Source organism: Sorex araneus, chromosome 6 (assembly GCF_027595985.1).
Source record: "Sorex araneus isolate mSorAra2 chromosome 6, mSorAra2.pri, whole genome shotgun sequence".
In the NCBI taxonomy this organism is placed as follows: Eukaryota; Metazoa; Chordata; class Mammalia; order Eulipotyphla; family Soricidae; genus Sorex; species Sorex araneus.
Genome location: NC_073307.1, coordinates 9401124 through 9421602, shown reverse-complemented (window position 1 = coordinate 9421602; position 20479 = coordinate 9401124). Strand labels below are relative to the sequence as shown.

Below are 20479 nucleotides of genomic sequence, written 5' to 3'. Positions count from 1 at the left end.
TTAGAGGGAAAATCTATTTTTTTTTACACACACACACACACACACACACACACATATGCGTATATATTTAAAAGCACACAAGGCTCAACCTCTAACAACATGTTAGTGATCTCTTATAGAAGGGCTTAATGACCCCTGGTGAAAAACTACAATATTCACATTTTTTCCTCTAAGGATACATTTTGGTAGCATTTTCAGTGGTTTTTCATAACAAACAACACAAAAGAAATTATTTCGGTTCTGCTTTGGGGCAGGGGTTCGGGTTCGTGATGGAAACATCCGAAATATGGTGGTGGGAAGGTGTCATGGTGATAGAATTGGCATTTGAACATTAAATGTAATCAAATATTGTGAACTACTTTATAAAATAAAATAGCACTGTCATCCCATTGCTCATCGATTTACTCGAGCAGGCACCAGTAAGGTCTCCATTGTGAGACTTGTTGTTACTGTTTTTGGCATATCGAATATGCCACAGGTAGCTTGCCAGGCTCTGCCATGCGGGTGGGATACTCTCTGATAGCTTGCCGGGCTCTCCGAGAGGGACAGAGGAATCAAACCTGGGTCAGCCGCGTGCAAGGTAAACGCCCTACCCGCTGTGTATCGCTCTAGTCCTACAAAATAAAATAAAAAGATTTTTTAACAAAGAAGGAATGCTCAAGTCACCACAAGTGGGGACATAAACAGGTTCAGACTCATGGGAAGCAGTTCAGAGACACCATTAAAAATTAAAAACAGGGGCTGGAGCAATAGTACAGCGGGTAGGGCGTTTGCCTTGCATGCGGCCGACCCGGGTTCGATTCCCAGTATCCCATATGGTCCCCTGAGCACTGCCAGGTGTAATTCCTGAGTGCAGAGCCAGGAGTAACCCCTGTGCATCGCCAGGTGTGACCCAAAAAAGCAAAAATAAATAAATAAATAAATAAATAAATAAAAACAGGGACCAGAACGAGAATACAGCGGGGAGGGCATTTGCCTTGCAAGTGGCCAACCTGTGTTCAATCCCCGCCATCCCATATGGTCCCCCAAGCACCGCCAGGAGTAATTCCTGAGTGCAGAGCCAGGAGTCAACCCTGAGCATCGCCGGGGGGGACCCAGAAAGCCAAAATGTAAAATAAAATTAAAATGTAAAACAGGACTGGAGATATAAACTGGGTGAAGTCACCTGCCTGGCACAGCCGCTCCCACTTTGATCCCGACCAAAGACCCCGGGCCAAAAGCGGCCAGGAGTAAGCCCTGAGCCCCAACACAAAGGCGAACTACCCTGTTTCGGAACAACCCCACTCCCAGTCTCTACCCCTGCAAGCCCAAGACACTCAGGTCAACGCCCACCGAGGCTCACGGCGTGTTGCTACGACAGCAGCGGACAGAGAGGAAACGGCCGAGAGGCACAGGGGGACACGGGTGGGGCCAGGCTCTCTGCAACACCCCGGGAGGGGGACGAGGGGTCTGTGAAGCCAGTCACCCACAGGGGTGAGGAAACAGAGACTCCGCCTGCTGGAGGGCCTGAGGTCAATCCCGGCGCCAACAGGCCACCCCACGCCCCACGCGCGGCTCCGGAGCCCTGAGCACTGCCCAGGAGAGCTGGGGGCCTGGGCACCGCCACACCCGAGCTTCACTGTCCCGACACCTGGAGGGTCAGGCCCCCTCTGGCCGCGAGTGGTCCCAGCCACAGAGACACTCTCTGAAGGGGCCAACCAAATGTTTTTAGAGCTTTACATAATGTTAAGCAATTGCTTAAGCAATCAGGACAGGGGACTGGAGGGATAGCACAGCGGGGAGGGCGTTTGCCTTGCATGCGGCCGACCCGGGTTCTATTCCCAGCATCCCATATGGTCCCCTGAGCACTACCAGGGGTAATTCCTGAGTGCAGAGGCAGGAGTAACCCCTGTGCATCGCCGGGTGTGACCCAAAAAGCCAAAAAATTAAAAAAATTAAAAAATAAACAATTAGGACATAAAGAAGGAGCTACGCGATTTCCTTTTAAATACCCAATTTTGTTTAAAATATGACTACATTAATTCCGACAGGTTTTTAATTAGTTACAATCAGTAGGAACAGAAAAATCCACAGCAAACCATCAAGAATGTCAGAAGTGAAAAAAAAGCTGAAAATATATATAAAATAAATTTTTTTAAAATTGGGGGGATTTTTGGGCAGGACACACCCAGTGATATGGAAGGGTTACTCCTGGTTCTGCACCCAGCAACATTTCTGCTTGGGGGACCATCAGGGATGCCGGGATCGAACCCAGATCAGCCACCTGCAGGGAAACAGTCTTACCTGCTGAACTACCACTCCAGCCCCTGAAAGTGGTATTTCTAACATGGCCCCAGAGAAATCTGCACAGAGATGCAAGAAACACCAGGGACTGCACACATGACAAAAAATAACCGTTTTCACTGCTGCCTCCCTGATTTCAGGCGTGTGCTCATTGGAGCTGGCCTAAGCGTGGACATTTACATTTCCGAAGAGTCCCACGACTGAGGGACAACGGAGGGACAAGGAACTTGCCAACAGCTCTAAGGATCCACGGAGCTAATGAATCGGAGCATTTCTCTCGGCGTTTCTCTAATTCCCACCAAACAGAAATCCTCCAAGCCCTCCGGAGAGGCTCCCAGGGCTTCTGAAAGTCTGCGTGAGGCCCCCGTGACCTCCCTCCCGGCGGAGGAAGTGCTAATTCTCAGGCCCTTAGACTTGGCAGATTTCGGACTATGAAGGACAGGTACTGCAGGAACGATGCTGCGAACCCAGCCCTCCCCCGGCTGGGCTCGCACCGCACGGGAAAGCAGTGCAGCCATGCTGCATGCTTGAGTTTATTCACCTCGCACCAGCTTGCCTTTTTTGGTGAGGCATCTTTTTTTTTTCTTTCCTTGGCATTATTTGGGCGGGGGGGGGGGGTCACACCCCCAGTGATGCTCAAGGATTACTCCTGGCTCTGCACTCAGGCATCATTCCTGGCGGTGCTTGGGGGACCCTATGGGATGCCAGGGATGGAACCCGGCTCAGTCACGGGCAAGGCAAACACCCTCCCCACTGCACCGTGGCTCTGGCCCCTGGTGAAGCATCTTTGGGAACAAATCTTTACACGGCACACGGAGACTCGGCTTCCGGGACGAACACAGATCGCAGCACTCTGGGGGAGACGGAATTGGAATGCCAAGGAAGCAAACACACTGCCCGCTGTCTGTGTCTCCACCTGAGACTGCGCCCGGCTGAGACGGGGGGACAGCTGCCACACAGCCCAGGCCGAAGGAGCACCAAGGGCTGGGCACTGGGCAGCACGGTCCAGTCAAGGCTTTCTCAAACAGGGCCAATGAATAACATGAAGGACACCTGTGTCAGGCGCTCATACTGTAAATATAGATAAATTATATATATATATATATATATATATATATATATATATATATATATATATATAGGAGATAGCTCACCTCATCTCGCACGTGCCTGGCGGGCTTCCACTCCGGGAACCGCCTGGTCTGCCTCGGAGCACAGCCGGGTGCAGCCAAGGGATCCCCAGAACCTCACATGACGCCTTTCTACCCTCACCTGCTACATTTACCAAGGCTGTCACTGGCGCTGAGATCTTAATCGATGCTCTTTGGAGGGTTCAAAGGAAGAAACAAGAGCAAACTGATGAAACATTTTAATTTCATGTACGCTCCTAAGTCAGGCATGGTTTGAAATATATGTGAATGCTTGCTCCTCGGATGATGTGAATACAGAGGAGGTTTTATCCCTAGGGTCTGTCCTCCGATCATTTATCACCTACCAGCTGATTCCCTAAAGATAAAACTCCTGGGTCAATGCCATTTACAAGAAGTTTAGTTTCAGCAATACTAAGCTTTATGGTAATAACATGATTTAAATTTTGTTTCCCAAGGACTGAAAAAGGTCTTTGTGTTTCACTGGATTCAGGGCAACAAATTACTTCTTCACTTTTCCTCCGTGCTACCAGATACAAATGGAATCCATAAACCTAAGTTTCCAGAGTTTGACCAACTGCAGACATTAACCATAACAAGACTATATTTAAGTATATGACTCTCATTGACATAGAGGGGAGTAGAGAAAATTATTATTGATTATGGGCTCTTTCGGGGAAAGGATTCACTAATTTCAGAACAGAACGCTTGACTCGGAAAAGCGAGGCTGACAATCTCTCGCCAAGGCGCCAGGGCAGAGCCAAACGGGTCTCCCCTGGGCTGGGGGAGGAAGAGGAAGCATGTGGTTGCCTTGGAAACTGGCTGCTTCTGAACACACCCCCTCCCTCCTGGTCTCCCATCATTACCCTAAATTCTCAAAACATTTGATGTGATCCGTTGAAGTTCTTTTCTCAAAGGTGCTCCGGGGCAACTCCTGGCTCAGTGCTCAGGGATCACTCCTGATATGGTCCAGGAACCAAATGTGGTGTCAGGGATCAAACAGGGGTTATCTGCATCAAACCCCTGTACTTCCTTTCCAGTCCGACTGATGGATGTTTATGCAACGCAGACAGGTTAGTCTGGGGATTGACTGACACCGTGATATTCAGGCTGGTAGGAAGAGTCACAAGAACCAGCGGCTGAAGGGGTCCTGAATTTGCTAAATTGTGTGGTGAAATCTGGAACCGGAACTTTTGAAAAAGCATACCTAGATCTCCAAAGCACCGAGAAGTCTGGGGTATGAGCTGCTATCTCTATATTCCTATGCAGTATCTTCTGGAATTGAAGATCCCAACAATTCTACATACAAATTCAGCATACGTCTCTATTTTAAAATCTCATAATAATGACTTTTAAAGATCCCCATCCCCCCAAGTTAACACTCTAAAAAAAAAAAGTGAGGTAGAATTCCCCTGCTCCATTCAAATATGAATTTAAATATGAACTCAAAAACAAAAGCCTCCTGTGTAATATCAACAAATACCACAAAGTCAAGTAAACCTAACAAAATACATAAGGCTTGGATGAAGAAAACTTGACTGGAAGACAAAAAGGAAAAGCTGAGTGAGAGAGGAAACAATTGCCCTCATAAGCAACATGATCTCATGATCTATATTTATGAAGAGGCCACTTTTTGAAACAAAATCAAGCTCAATGCATTTCCTGCTTACATTCCAAGTTCATCAGCACGGAACTGGAAAAGTCCACCGAATCTGAAATTCAACTAGAAAAGGAAACGGGCAAGATAGCACAAGAACATTTTTTGAACAATGTTTTGTCTCCTGCTCTGGGGGCCAGGAGACAGTACAATGGATAGGGCGCTTGCTTTGCATGTGGCTCACTCGGGTCTTATCCCCACCATCCCACTGGGTCCTCTAGGACCGCACCACCAGGAATGATTCCCGAGGGCAGGGCCAGGAGTAAGCCCTGAACCCCGCCAGGCATGGCTCAAAAACCAAAATAATAATAACCACAACAATAATATTACAGAAAGTGCTAAAAAGATAGAATTTAGACATTTAGAATTGAGTGTTTGAAGAAAACTCCGATGGAGAAGCTGAGAGGTAGTACAGCAGGTCGGGTGTGTGATTACAAAAGGGCAGTGCCCGTGCGCTCTTTCTCTCCCACCACCCACGTTCCGCAGTCTCACGCCGCTTCCCCGATCCTGGGGGAGGTCGATGGCAATAGGTAGGCGAGGGCCAGGCTGGCCGGTATCAATTGCAGTTTATTCCAATCTCCATTCCCCTTCTGCTTCTCTCTCTCCAGCCCCCTCCGATCTTACAGTCTTAGTTTATATAGCAATCACGTAGGGTGGGGATACGAAGGTGGGTCAAACATTAACAAATCAATAAAGAGCGGTAAGACCACTCCTCCAGGAGATTAACTCAAGGACAAAATCTCATCTAAGGAGATTACTCCAGATTACTAGGAGATCCGCTCAAGGGTGGGATCCTATCCAGGGTGAGTCACTTTCTTCTTTCCTTCAGCTAGTAATCCACTTAAATAGCTGTGGTAAATCTACTTCTAATATTTCTAGCAATGTCACTCTGTATAAGCACAGTAAGAGATATATCAGTCTTAAAGTTTGCTTCTTCCTGAGGACATTCACTATATATTCCAGACCACAGTCCTCAGGCCAGGTTGGTCTTCCTAACTCCAGCAAGGTCCTAATCTTGCCGTTACTTTTGGATCATGACAGCATCTGTCCATGATTATACCCTCAACTTAGAGTTGAGTACTTTGTGCCTTTCATACAGCTGACTTGGGTTTGATCCCCAGCATCCCCCCATGGTCCCTGGTGCTCTGAATCCCACAGGAGTGATCCCTGAGCACAGAGTCAGGATTAAGTCCTGACCTCCGCTGGGTGTGACCTCACCCCCTCCCCCTGCCTCACACACAGAGAAAGAAGACAGAAAGAAAGAAAATGTGAAAGGAAGGAGGGAGGGAGGGAGGGAGGGAGGGAGGGAGGGAGGGAGGGAGGGAAGGAATGAGTACCAATAGATTGTGTCTTGTATCTGAGTGGTGAAATCTCTGCTCACAAATCTCTACAGTCCTAAGAAGGGAGTGAGAGGGGGCTGGAGTGATAGCATAACGGGTAGGGCGTTTGCCTTGCACGCGGCCGACCCAGGTTCAAATCCCAGCATCCCATATGGTCCCCTGAGCACCGCCAGGAGTAATTCCTGAGTGCAGAGCCAGGAGTAACCCCTGTGCATCGCCAGGTGTGACCCCCAAAAAAAAACCAAAAAAAAAAGAAGGGAGTGAGAGTCCTCGGCTTAAGAAACCAATGAAACTACTGAGTATGAAAGACCTGGAAAACAGCAAAAGAACAAGAAGCAGATGGGGAAATATTTGAAATATGCATAATATTATGATGAAAGATAAGATAAATATCTAAGATATCTAGTAAGATAGCTAACTAAGATATCCATCTTAAGATAGATATCTATTTTTTGGGGGGGTCACACCCAGAGACGCTCAGGGGTTCCTTCTGGCTCTGCACTCAGGGGTTCCTCCTGGCGGTGCTAAGGACCATATGAGGTGCTGGGATCAAACCCAGGTTGGCTGCATACAAGGTGAATGCTCTACCCACTGTACTATCCCTCTGGCCCCTTATCTTAAGATAAATATCTAAATCAAAGCAATTCGAGAAAAACAAAAGCATTCCAAGAGTGAGAGAGAGAGCCCCTTCCTAGGAGACCACCCATGTCAAGAATTAACTTTGTTCCCCTTGGGCACAGCCCAGGAAGCAGGATTTGAAGTGCTTTTGTGTTAGTCTTTCTGCAGTCTACATGGGACAATTAATATCAACGCATCACTGAATTCACTAATTCACTTCAACTTTGAAAATGCTGGATTTTTTTCCTTTTTTTCTTTCTTTTTTCTTTTTTTTTTTTTACATTCTAATGATTAGTGTTCTGCAATTTGCCATCAACTTTTCTGTTAGAAGGATAGAATGTGTTTCCAAAACGGTCCCTAGAGTTTTGTCTTAGTTAGAAAGTTTTCCTATCTCAAGAGTAGCACTGTCATCCCGTTGTTCATCGATTTGCTCGAGCGGGCACCAGTAACGTCTCCATTGTGAGGCTTGTTGTTACTGTTTTTGGCATACCAAATACGCCACAGGTAGCTTGCCAGGCTCTGCTGTGCAGGTGGGATACTCTCGGTAGCTTGCCAGGCTCTCCGAGAGGGACAGAGGAATCGAACTCGGGTCAAGTAGAAGGTCAATTGAATTTAAATCGTTTAAAGCCAATTTTGTTATTTCCAAGATAAACAACAGGCCAGAACATTCTATAAAGAATATTACTTAGGGTCCAGAGAAATAGTACAGCAGGCAAGTCAAGTCTTGCCTTTTCAAGAGCACCTCATAAAAATGGTCCACACTTTCCTTTGCTCACTTTAAGTTTCAGACTTTCATCATCTAGAACTGTTGTGAGGAAGAGGCTGGATTTCTTCTTGAAGACCAAGGTGTTCACTGGCCTTCTGAGCACCACTTGCTGAGTATTTCTCTGCGTCTTCTCAGATATAAGACCGTCTCCGCTGACTTGGGAGCTCTCTTCTGTTTCACGCATCTCTCCGTCCCTGTGCCCATTTTCAAGAGTTTTACTATGATTTCATAATTTAGTACAAAATGTACAGTGTTCAATGTCTCCCGTTCCTTTTGTAACGAGATTTTTTTAAATTAAAAATCTCACTCTTGAGATTTTAAAAACTACCCCTGCCCCTACTACCTTTTTAAGCACTCGACTGACTTCCACACCCAAGCATCCCACTTCCTGTGCAAGATGCCTGGATCTGAACAGCTCCATCCTCACGGCGCACCCAAAGTCAAGTACCAGTTCCAGGGGCGTCACTGGCCGGCACTGCGCATGCTGTGCCACTAGGTGGCGCAGTGGGGCTGGAGCGGGCTCTGCGCTGAGCCAGCTCCCCTTCAAAGCATCCTTCCTGCGGGAATAACCCTGCCATTCACAGCCTGCAAATAAAAGCGGAATCATCGTGATCTGGATCGACTATTGAGAGGAAACCAACACACAGGGGCCGCCCTTGCCCTATGTCTATGAATAATCCCATCCCTATGAAGCCCCGTAGACAGTTCTACTTTTCTGTAATAATGACTACCTGCATACGGATGAAAAGACAACCTCACACTCTAAATTTATGAAGCAACCGTCCTTGGCTGCAGTACAGTGAAGTGGCGAGACTGTCTGAAGTTCCTTGTGGGGGGAGGAACAGTAGGAGCACTGGCCCTGACTTCTGCTCACTGCACTGGCTGCTTCTCCACGGTCACTGGCGGGACGCACGGTGCTCTGGCCGTAACACCGGCACACTTCACACCGTGACTGTAGGGGAGAAGCACATGGTCCTCACGGACTCTGTTCTGGAGGAGGCGGGCAAAGCAGCCACCACACCGTGACGTGAGAAATGGGAGTGGGGGGGACGCCAAGAGGCAGATGTACCTTAATTAGGTCAGAAGTAGGTGATTCTGATTAGGGAAAAGGCGGCCAGGAGGACTGGCGCGAGGCTGTGGTCGAAGGAAGAGAGTTGGGATAGAGCAGGGACCCCTGTGACCACGGTTGGGAATGGTCACTCTGGACAAGAACTGAGTGATGAAGGGAGGAAAGGGGTGCCATGATAATCTCTCAGTGGCTGTACTGCAAACTAGGATGCCCAAAAGGAATGAGAGAGAGAAAGTGAGAGAGGGAAAGAGAGAGAGAGAGTGAGTGAGGAGAGAGAGAGAGAGAGAGAGAGAGAGAGAGAGAAGAAAAGTGTCCGCCATAGAGGCAGGGGAGGAGGGGGAGTGGTGGGAGGGAAACTGGGGATACTGGTTGGTGGGGGGAAATGTACACTGGTGAAGGGACGGGCACTGAAATACTGTATGACCGAAACCAAACTTAATCATGAACTTTGTAACTGTGCATCTGTTGGTGACTTAATAATAATAGTAATAATAATAATAATTTTTAAAGTATTGTAGATCACAAGCTCTCAATAAAGATTAAAATAAGTTTTAAAACAAAAAGAATTAGATCGGAAGGCTGCAGTGATAGCACAGCATGTAGGGCACTTGCCTTGCACACGGCCAGCCCAGGTTCAATTCCCAGCATCCCACATGGTCCCCCGAGCACTCCAGGAGTAATTCCTGAGTGCATGAGCCAGGAGTAACCCCTGAGCATCGCTGGGTGTGACCCCCCCAAAAAAGAATTAGATGGGGAATGCCTTGTTCTCAGAGTGGCAAATTTCCCACCATCTCAAGCAATCATTTGAAAAGATGGAAGATGGCTAAATATATACATATTCTATTTATAATATATATACGACACACTAGCATATACGTAGGCAAAGCCGACACACTGGCATATATGTAGGCAAAGCCGTGACGAGCCAGATAGCGAGACTTTCAGCAAATCCCATCACTGGCCGTGGTGGCTGATGACCCTTTCCTCCGAGACCCGCCTCCTCGGCCTTCCCAGCCTGGTGTCTGTGGTACAGGCATCCCAGCTCCAGGGCCGGCTCAGCTAGGCCGAACGCCAAGGGCACCTGGGAGAGAAAGTTATGGGGGCTTCCATAACTGCACCATGCGGGAGCCCCGGCCTGTCCCGTTGGCAGCTTGTGCCCCAAGCCCACTCCTTTCTCTGCCCCACAAAAGCAGCGCCTTGAGGAGGCAGAGACACAGCGTCCTTTGTGAGCCCATCCGTCCCGAGGCAAAGAATGCCCGGACTGTGTGGAGCTCCTACACAGAGAACACGACGGACGGACGAACGGGGCGCCACGGGGACAGGGGGGAGGGGGGAGGGGCGGCCCCTCTGGGTGTCCAGTTCCCAAGACCAACATCTAGCATCCTCTTTTTCCATTTTGAAAAGCTCGATCTCAGGAAGGTTCCACTCTGGCCAGGTGGAGAACTGCAATATCCAGGACGCGAAATCCTGCGGTAAGATGCTGTGGAATACGGTGATGGCGGGCAAGGTGCTCAGGGCCTGAGAGGTGACTCTCAGGGAGGCAGCACATGGCTGAGTCCCAATGTAGGACCGGTTGGTCACCCCGAGCACTCCAGGCAGGGCCCGGGAGACCCTGAGCACATCACAAAACGTGACGCCTGGGAAAGATGCCTTAGGATTTGGTGGGGCGGCCAGAGAGACAGGACGGCCAGTAAGGCGCCTGCCTTGCATGCAGCTGACCCAAGTTGGACCCCCGGCACCCCGTTTGGCTGTCTTGAGACATGCCAGGAGGACCCCTGCATTCAAAGTAATCCCTGAGCATGCTGGGTCCAGCCCCAACACCTAAGAAATCAAAGCTAAAAATAAGCCCAAGAGCGATATTTGATTCTATTTTACCTTTACAACGTCCCTGTTCCATCTCTGGCACCCCGCATGGTCCCCTGAGCACCGCCAGGGGTACCACCTAAGGACAGAGCCAGGAGTAATCCCTGAGCATCGCCGGGTGGGGCTCAAACAAATTAAACTTAAAAAGTAAATAGAAAGAATGTGGGGGCATGTAGGGAGGTGACTCAGTGGCCGAGGGCCTGCTTTGCATGTGTGAGGAACTGGGGCTGGTGCCCAGCACCACCGAACAAAATAGAAAAAAATCATATTGGACATCATGCCTGTGGTTTCTTAACCTAGAGATATGAATGGATAAGATCAAGGGATCCCAAATGAGAATGTACTGACTGTTATCTTTTTTGCTGACTTCACTGGAAAGAGAATTGGTCCCGACATCAATTCTACAGCTTTTTTGTTTTTTTGGTTTTTTTGGGTCACACCCAGCGATGCACAAGGGTTACTCCTGGCTATGCACTCAGGAATTACTCCTGGCAGTGCTCAGGGGACCATAGGGGATGCTGGGAATCGAACCCGGGTCGGCCACGTGCAAGGCAAACGACCCATCCCGCTGTGCTATCGCTCCAGTCCCCCAGTTCTACAGTTTTGCTGGGGGATCTGACTGAAGCCGCCCTTGCCCTCGGAAGCTGGCTTCCATCTCTCAGAATACGGGTGCTTTGCTGTTGGTCGGGGGGGGGGGGGGCGGGGAGGAGCATCACAGGCACCTTGTAAAGATGAAACAGAATCAAATAGATCACAGGAGTCCGTCAGGTAAAGACTGTCGTGTTATTTCCCGGGGACAGGGAACCTACCGCAGCATGAAGGGAAAGAGGAACCAGATCTTTTCTCTAAGGGACCCTCTGGGACTCTGTGTTTGTTTGAAAGTCTTCCGAAAGAAACTGTTTAAGCAAAGACATAGAAGGAGTCCCCCCATGTTTGACACCTGGTATCAAACTGAGTCGCCTGATTCTCAGAAGTCTAGAGTGACTTTCAAGGTTATTGATGGTGTTATTAAAGTCACAATGAACCAGGGATGGAGTGATAGCACAGCAGGGAGGGCATTTGCCTTGCACTCGGCCAACCTGGGTTTGATTCCCAGCATCCCATATGGTCCCCCAAGCACCATCAGGAGTAATTCCTGAGTGCAGAGCCAGGAGTAACCCTGAGCATTGCCCAGTGTGACCTAAGAAGGAAGGAAGGAAGGAAAGAAAGAAAGAAAGAAAGAAAGAAAGAAAGAAAGAAAGAAAGAAAGAAAGAAAGAAAGAAAGAAAGAAAGAAAGAAAGAAAGAAAGAAAGAAAGGGAAAGAGAGAGAAAGAGAGAGAAAGAAAGGGAAAGAGAGAGAGAGAAAGAGAGAGAGAGAAAGAGAGAGAAAGAGAGAAAGAAAGAAAGAAAGAAAGAAAGAAAGAAAGAAAGAAAGAAAGAAAGAAAGAAAGAAAGAAAGGAAAAGAGGGAAAGAGAGAGAGAAAGAAAGAAAGAAAGAAAGAAAGAAAGAAAGAAAGAAAGAAAGAAAGAAAGAAAGAAAGAAAGAAAGAAAGAAAGAAAGAAAGAAAGAAAGAAAGAAAGAAAGAAAAGACCCTAAAGGCGAAATGACCCTAAATCAGATAGAGGAACCGGTCCCACTCCTGAACAGTCACAGAAGATGCTCTGGTTGCATGCGGAGGCCCCGCGGGAGCCTGCACTCCCGCTGCCTTTCGCCAGGTCCCCCTGCTCCACGGCGGCTCCTTCCCGCCCGTCGCAGGGGGAGGCAGAGAGGTAAGCAGAATTTGAAACCCTGACCTGCCTGGGAAGCGGTTATGTTTCCAAGGTTCTGAAGCCCTTCAAGAAACTGCACGCAGCTGGGCTGTCAGGGACAGGATCCCGGCCAGGCACAAAAACAGCCAAGTCGCAAAGACGAACATGGGCCCCGAAGTGAAAAAATGGGTCTGAAAAATGACAGGGAAATTATTCTTGTGTCATAAAAGGAGATTAGGGTCACAGTGGTTGGGGGGGACGGGGGACATGCAAAGAGATCTTAGAGTGTGTTTGCAGTGAAGAATTGAGAATTGAAAGACTAGGATTGAAAACACTACGACCCGAGAGGTCTTCCAACCCTTTCTGGCACCCAGAGCGGCCTCTTCCAGAAATGCATCTAGACTGTGAACTGTGCTTCAACCCCGTGCCGCCCGGGGAGGGATTTTCCCTCTCCGCCCTCTCTTTCTTCGAGGAAGATGGCGGCGGTGGCAACGCCCACGTGGCGAGCGCCATCTCCTAAGACTCCCAACCCAGAGGTATGAGTTTGCAGTGACGTGGCTTGCAGCGATCATGGGATGGGGGGTATTACCAGCAGACTCTCCGCCCAGATAAGATCTGGAGCTGCCGCACGAAACAGACCCTCTGCTCCTTAAAGACTACGATCCCAGGGGTCTTCTAACCCATTTTGGCACCCAGAGCGGCCCCTTACAGAAATGCATCTAGACTCTGAACTGAGCTTAAATATCAGAAATCCAAAACCGTGTGGCCGCGAGTCTTTCATTCTCAGCAATGAAATGATTAAAATGATGCCTTTTCAGCAGGCTTGATTGTTGGAGGAAAATTCCAAATAATAATAGTGAGTTCTCTATTGAAATATTGAATGTATTCAAAGTACAGAGAGAATAAAGTGAAGATCATTAGCCACTCAGGTGAGGGGGAGGGGGGTATATTGGGGTTCTCGGTGGGGGAACATGTGCACCGGTGAAGGGATGGGGGTTCAATCAGTATATGACTGAGACTTAAACCTGAAAGCTTTGTATTTTTTTCACGGTGATTCAATAAAAGAAAAAAGAATTGAGAATTGAAGACTGGATGCTGGGAGGAAGAACAGAGGTGGCAAGAGTGGCCAGGCCTTCTTCTGCACATCCAAGTAGCACCCTGTGTGGCCAAACCCAGCCAGGACACTCATGCTAGTCATTTGCCTTAGCCGCTGACCCAGCACCGGGCCTTGATACTTTAATGCTTTTGTTTCTATTGGGGGGCTATAACCAGCAGTGCTCAAGACTTACCCCAAGCTCTGTGCTCAGGGATCACTCCAGTGGGTACCGGGGATCAAACCATGGTTCGACGTATGCCAGGCAAATGCCCTCCCCGCTGTACTATTATTACTCCAGCCCCAAGCGTCAGTTAAAATGAATCAACTCTATCAATTTCAGTCTCTCATGGACACATTTAAGCACAAATCCTTTTTGTGAAATATTCCAAGTTAGGCATTGCTGGTTAAGTCATTCATTTGCAGAAAACAATTAGAAAGAGATAACGATGATTCAACACCCATGAAACCTTTCACCGAAGACATGGAAATTATGGCACACTGCCTTCCCAGCCATCGCCAAAGCGTTATCGTCAGTTCCCTGGGGCCTCCAAAACCTCCCTCTCACTATTCCCCATCGAGTGGGGCTGAGCCCACCCGTCCCTGTCCCCCGTGCCCCACACCTGGGCAGACCGGTGATTTCTCCGCTGTAGGGAACATGCTAGAAATCATTTGTCATAGGACCTTCAAGGTGAAACTATAAAAAAAAAAAAAAATCCAGGAGCTATCTATTCTTCTCTCTTGGAAAATGTGTCCTTGGCCAGCAATCCTGGTGAGATGAAATAAACACAGGCCCCGTGGGGAAACTTCAAGGCGGCATCGAACCAGTGACCCCGACAAGGTCTCTGCCAACAGCCACTGTCAGCGGCCAAACACAGATCCAGAAGCGCCAGATAATGATTCCAGCTTTCAGCTCTCAGGGCTGTGAGCCAAAGCCTGCGATGACAGGACTTACAGGAGTTCCTGTCAGCCACCTCTGTCCCCGACGGATCCTGCAGCCATAAGTACGATGGTGGAGGGCCAGAAAGATAGTGCAGTGGGTAGGGCACGCGCCAACCCCTGGGCGATCCTCAGCACTGCAGCTATTCCCCTGAGTCCGCCAGGAGAGGTCGCTAAGCACAGAGCAGGGGGAAGCCTGGAGCCACTGGGTGTGACCCCGACAGACAAAGAATGATTCTGGCAATGTCTCTCGGGGTCTTTAGGCAGCTCTAGGGCTGGAAGACCTCAGTGCACCTTCAGCTGATCACCTGCTCGAGAATCACAGGTAGATCTTTAAAGCCAGGCCCAAGGTCTGTATGACGTTCCTTGCAATTTCTCTCAGAAACACTCAGGGAGAGAGGTACCACTGTATCACTGTATCACTGTCATCCCGTTGCTCATCGATTTGCTCGAGCGGGCACCAGTAACGTCTCCATAAATGGTACAACAGGCGGGGTGCTTGCCCTGCACACACCTGACCAGGGTTCAGCCCCTGGCCCCCAGAAGGAATCACTTCTAAGCCCACCAGCTATGGCCCAAATGCAAACACCTATCCTCAGGAAATTAACTCATACGTCGCTGAAAACCTCTTATTGTACCTTTGCACCTACGGAAATGATTTCTTCTAAGAAAAATCACAACTACAAAGTTGGGGTCCAGTAACCCTAACTCTGGGCCAGACAGTTGGTCTTCTTCACCCATACCTCAGGGGACGACAGAGCCATCTGGTATTTTCTCCCAAATAATAGCGAGGGTCACATTTCCTTTGGAAGAGGGCTGCAACAATGAGAGCCCCTGAATTAATTAGCAGAATCCTCAAGGCATCCAGAAGCCAGTGACGACCCAGCAGGCGGCCACCGGGCCCTTGCACCAATCACGAGGAGCCAGCAAGGCCCTCAAACAAGCTGATGGTCCCTGGGCCAAGTCCAGGGCAAACCCAGGGGCTGGGCTGTGCCACCAGCAGCACAAGCTCTGCCTCTGCCCTTTGACCTCCCCCGCAGGGCGTGGGGACCCTGGAGACAAACCACGTCCCTTCACAGAACGCAGGGACAGAGCGAGTCTGGGAATGACCAAGTTACAGGGACTTGACTTACTCTATTTTCCCTTCTACCACGGTATTGCCCTCTAAGTTCCAAGGTCCTTCAAGGTCAAATCAACCAGCACTTCCTAGAACCATCTTTGACCTTGCTAACTTTAGGAATTCATTCTTTTTTTTTTTTTTTGGTAGTCAGTGAGCATTTATTTTTGTCTCACAGTGTAGTTATAAAGAAGTTGAGGGGGCTGGAGTGATAGCACAGCAGGTAGGGCGTTTTGCCTTGCACGCGGCCGACCCGGGTTCGATTCCCAGCATCCCATATGGTCCCCTGAGCACTGCCAGGGGTAATTCCTGAGTGCAGAGCCAGGAATAACCCCTGTGCATCGCCAGGTGTGACCCAAAAAGCAAAAAAAAAAAAAAGAAGAAGTTGAGAAGGATGGAGGTACGCATAGGTGTTGCTGAACATTATCATAACAATAAACAGTAAACTTCCCTTCCTTTTGAGAAGTTCTTCTAGATTAACTCAAGGACAAAAATCTCCTCTGGGGGTTCAGCACTCTAGATTACTAGGAGATCCACTCAAGAGCCGGGTTCCACCTAAGGGCATATTGCTTTTTTTCTTTCCTTAGCTACTAACCCATGTAAACAATTGTATTAAATTTACTTCTTACTAATAGTTCTAGTTATTTTGTATGAATAATACAATAATAATAATATCCCAATACTAAGGGATATATTAAGCTGAAAGGTTGGCTCTTCCTGGGGACAGCTCACTACATACCACAGTCTACAGTGCTCGGGCCAGGTGAGTCTTTCCTAATCCCAGCAGGGTCCTTATTCAGTTACTCCTTTTTGGGTCACGACAGAGTTTGCTCCATGACCGTGCTCTTAACTTATAATACTTCTGATGGCGCTTAGCCTGTCCCTTTTACGAATTCATTCTTTACTTCTCTTTTTTGATAGTATTTTAAATGTTACGGTTCATACAGGAATTTGTGGCATAACCGTTTGCATCCATATGCCATCTCCTTTCTCCTTTAGCACAGTATTAATTCCTTGACTAACAAAGAGCCCTGACATAACTATACATGGTCCAGGTACACTAAAAAAAAAAACAAATATATATAATATATATATATACATATATATTCTTCGTCTTGTTTTGGTAAACCCACAGAAATATCTGTCAACAACTTCCTTTTTCAAAATCACTCACATTGTCACAAATTGATTTTGGTGTGGGGGTACTTTAAGACAAGTGAAGTCGTACATCAGTTCTGTGGGTCTAGTATGAGTCTGTTACTGACCTAAGAGACAGCGGGAGATGCTAGAGTTCCCGGCGACCAAGTCTCTCTGTTCCCAGAGGAAGCCTGGAACAGCCACCCGCGGTTCTCTCCCCACATTCCCGAGCACCAGCGCCCACAGCACTTCCTGTGTCTGTCCAGACGACCCATCCCTCCGCAGACGCTTAGGAGTTTACGAAGCTCAGATATGCTGGGAGCAGAGGAGACCAAAACCCACAATCACGCATTTCCGCAGGACACCTCGAGAGATGCAGAGATGCAAAACCATCCTTGTGTTTAATCTCAAGCCATCTTCCATCTCCCGTAAACTGGAAAGCAGGTGTGAGAGGGGTGCTTGGTAAAGGAGCAACACGGCTTGAGAAAGACCGGCAGTGATTCTAAGAAGAGCACCCTCCGATCTTTCCACTGAGGATAAACAATAAACGGGACAAAGTCAACTGGACAAACCTTTTTTTTTTTAAGTTCAAGTGCTCCCACACGTTCTTGATTATACATGATTTATTTTACTTTATGGAAAATATATCCGTCAGTCATGCACTAGAATGAAAATCTAAATAAGCAACTACTTTTCTCTCCCGGCCGTCGCCAATATTTGCACTGCTGTAAGGTTACAAAGATCTCCCATATTCATCACCGAGCTCCGGAAATCTACATCTAAAGGGGAAAAGACTGAGAACACAAGTCCAGAAAGAATTCTGAAGAGAGGCGAGATTAGCTCAACCACGGGAGGGCTTCCAAAGGGCCTTCCAGCAGGAGTGTGGCATGGTAGAGATGAAGATGCAGAGTGAAGGCACATCTGGGCAAAGGGTGGGCATGCGCACTCGAAGGCGGGCAGAGGCTGCAGGACAGAAGGGGACCCTGGGAATGTACATGCCACAAAGCCACAAGACTGCTCAAAACCATCCCTTCGGAGGCACTGGCGCTAAGCCCACCAAGACTGACCACACAACCCAACTGTGATCCCAACCTCCCCCGGGAACGCAGTCTGAGCCCGTCAAGATGGGATTCTCCAGCCAGCATCAATGAGGAAATCTTACCTGCCCGGGGTCAAAGGAGAAGGGGAATAAGACACGCACTGTATCTGCTCATTCCCCGCAGGCTGTTACTTCAGCCTGTCATAATTCCTTCTGCCCTCCTGTTGTCCATGAAACTCACTCACTCTCTACATTTTTTTTTTTAGGGGAGTGTTTTTGGGTCACACCTGGTACTGCTCAGAGGTTACTCCTGGCTCTGCACTCAGAAATTACTCCTGGGGGTGCTCAGGGGGCCATATGGGATGCCGGGGATCGAACCCAGGTCAGCCGCATGCAAGGCAAGCGCCCTCCCCGCTGTCCTATTGCTCCACCCACTCTTCAGCTTTCTGGAGCATTTTTTCTACTTGCTAGAAGAGATAGCGCCGTTTCATGAATCATAAATACAGCTAATTAGATCTTTAAAATGAACTCCACAGGATGTCTGGTGCTTCACAAGATCAATACATTATCCTGGGACATTCATTTTAATCCACAAGTAGCAGTTAAATAGATGTGAGAATTCCAATAGAGACCTCAAGGAGTCCTGAGAGACTTTCAAATGAAAGGATATTAAAACCGGGCTGACTGGAGCGATCGTACAGCGGGGAAGGTGTTTGCCTTGCAGGCAGCCAACCAGGGTTCGATCCTCGGCATCCTATAAGTGTCCTGAGCAATGCCAGGAGTGATTCCTGAGTTGCAGAGATAGGCGAAACCCCTTAGCATAGCCTGGTGTGACCCAAAAAAACCAAAACATAATCATAATAATAAATTGAAAAAAGGCTCAGGGCAGTTGTGATCATGAGGAATGAAATTGAGAGGGACAAAGAAGGACAAAGCCTGACAATGGAATAGTATGCAACTGTTAGAAAAGATGGAGTCATGAAATTTTCATATAAGTGGATCAACATGGAAAGTATCATGTTAAGTGAAATAAGTCAGAAAGAGAGGGACAGACATAGAAAGATTGCACTCATCTGTGGAAAATAAAGTAACAGAATAGGAGACTAACACCCAAGAATAACAGAGATAAAAACCAGGAGGTTTGCCCCATGGCTTGGAAGCCGGCCTCACATGCTGGGGTAAAAGGCAGCTCAGACAGAGAAGGGAACACCTAGTAAAGGGTGTTTGGAGGACCCGCTCGGGATGGGAGATGCGGGCTGAAAGTAGTCTATAGACAATGGCCATTCAATACCTCTATTGCAAACAACAACATCCAAAAGGAGAGAGACAGAGAGAGAGAGAGAGAGAGAGAGAGAGAGAGAGAGAGAGAGAGAGAGAGAGAGAGAGAGAGAGAGAGTGTAAAAGGGAATTCCCTGCCACAGAGGCGAGGTGGGGTGGGGGGAGATGGGGTGGGGGTGGTGGGAGGGATACTGGGATTGGTGGTGGAGGGATAGGTACACTATCATTGTATGACTGAAATACAAACACGAAAGTTTGTAAGTATGTAATTGTACCTCACAGTGATTCACTAATAAAAAACTTGTTTAAATAAAATAAAAATGAGAGTAATGAAAAAAAATAAAAATTACATACGAATATTTTAGCACTGTTGTCCCGCTGTTCATCAATTTGCTCGAGTGGGCACCAGTAACATCTCCATTGTGAGACTTGTTACTGTTTTTTGCATATCGAATATGCCACGAGGAGCTTGCCAGGCTCTGCCGTGTGGGCAGGATACTCTCGGTAGTTTGCCGGGCTCTCTGAGAGGGGCAGAGGAATCAAACCCGGGTCAGCCACGTGCAAGGCAAACACCCTACCCTCTGTGCTATGGCTCCAGGACATTGTAAAATATATAAACAAGACTATAAAACAAAGTAAGAACCAAGAAAATTATCTGCGATATAAAAATAAAACTATGGTATGTAGAGAAGTCCACAAATCAATAGAAAAAATTTTGGGGGAGGGGGTCATGGGTTAGAACCCAGGAAATAATAAACAACTCAACAACAAAAAAAAAGCAAGGCCATAAATATTCAAGTTACAGAAGAAGAAATACTAACAAAAAATATAGGAAATTCTTTTTTGAGATCTCAATTAAAAGAGAAACTTCAATCCAGACCAATGGCAGAAATTTAAAATATTGATAGATAAAACTGTACTAAAAGTATGGAAGAAAAAACTCATATGTACTATTAAATCTGTCTGTCTGTCATCCCGTTGCTCATTAATTTGTTCAAGCGGGCACCAGTAAAGTCTCTCATCGAGAGACTTATTGTTACTGTTTTTGGCATATCATATACAACATGGGTAGCTTGCCAGGCTCTGCCGCACAAGCTCGATACTCTCAGTAGCTTGCCAGGCTCTCTGAGAGGGGCGGAGGAATCGAACTTGAGTTGGCCACATGAAAGGCGAACGCCCAACCACTGTGCTATCGAAATGGGAACATAAATTGGTAAGATCATTTTTTGTTTATTTGTTTTTTTGAGGGGCCATGCCCAGATGTCAGGAGCTACTCCTGGCTCTGAGTTCAACCATGTAATGCTCAAGGGACACGGAACCCAATGACAGGAGTATGTGTCAATCCACTGAGCTCTCTCTTCTGGAGAACATTTTGGCAGTATCTGTCAAAGTAGTAAGCATGA

At 47.8% G+C, this 20479-nt stretch overlaps 1 protein-coding gene across 4 annotated transcripts in view; it reads right to left on the bottom strand.

Moving 5' to 3' along the window:
* UGT8 (UDP glycosyltransferase 8) overlaps positions 1 to 20479 on the bottom strand; it is a 77838-nt gene that overhangs the window by 8755 nt on the left and 48604 nt on the right. The gene's annotated exons all lie outside the window — the stretch shown is intronic.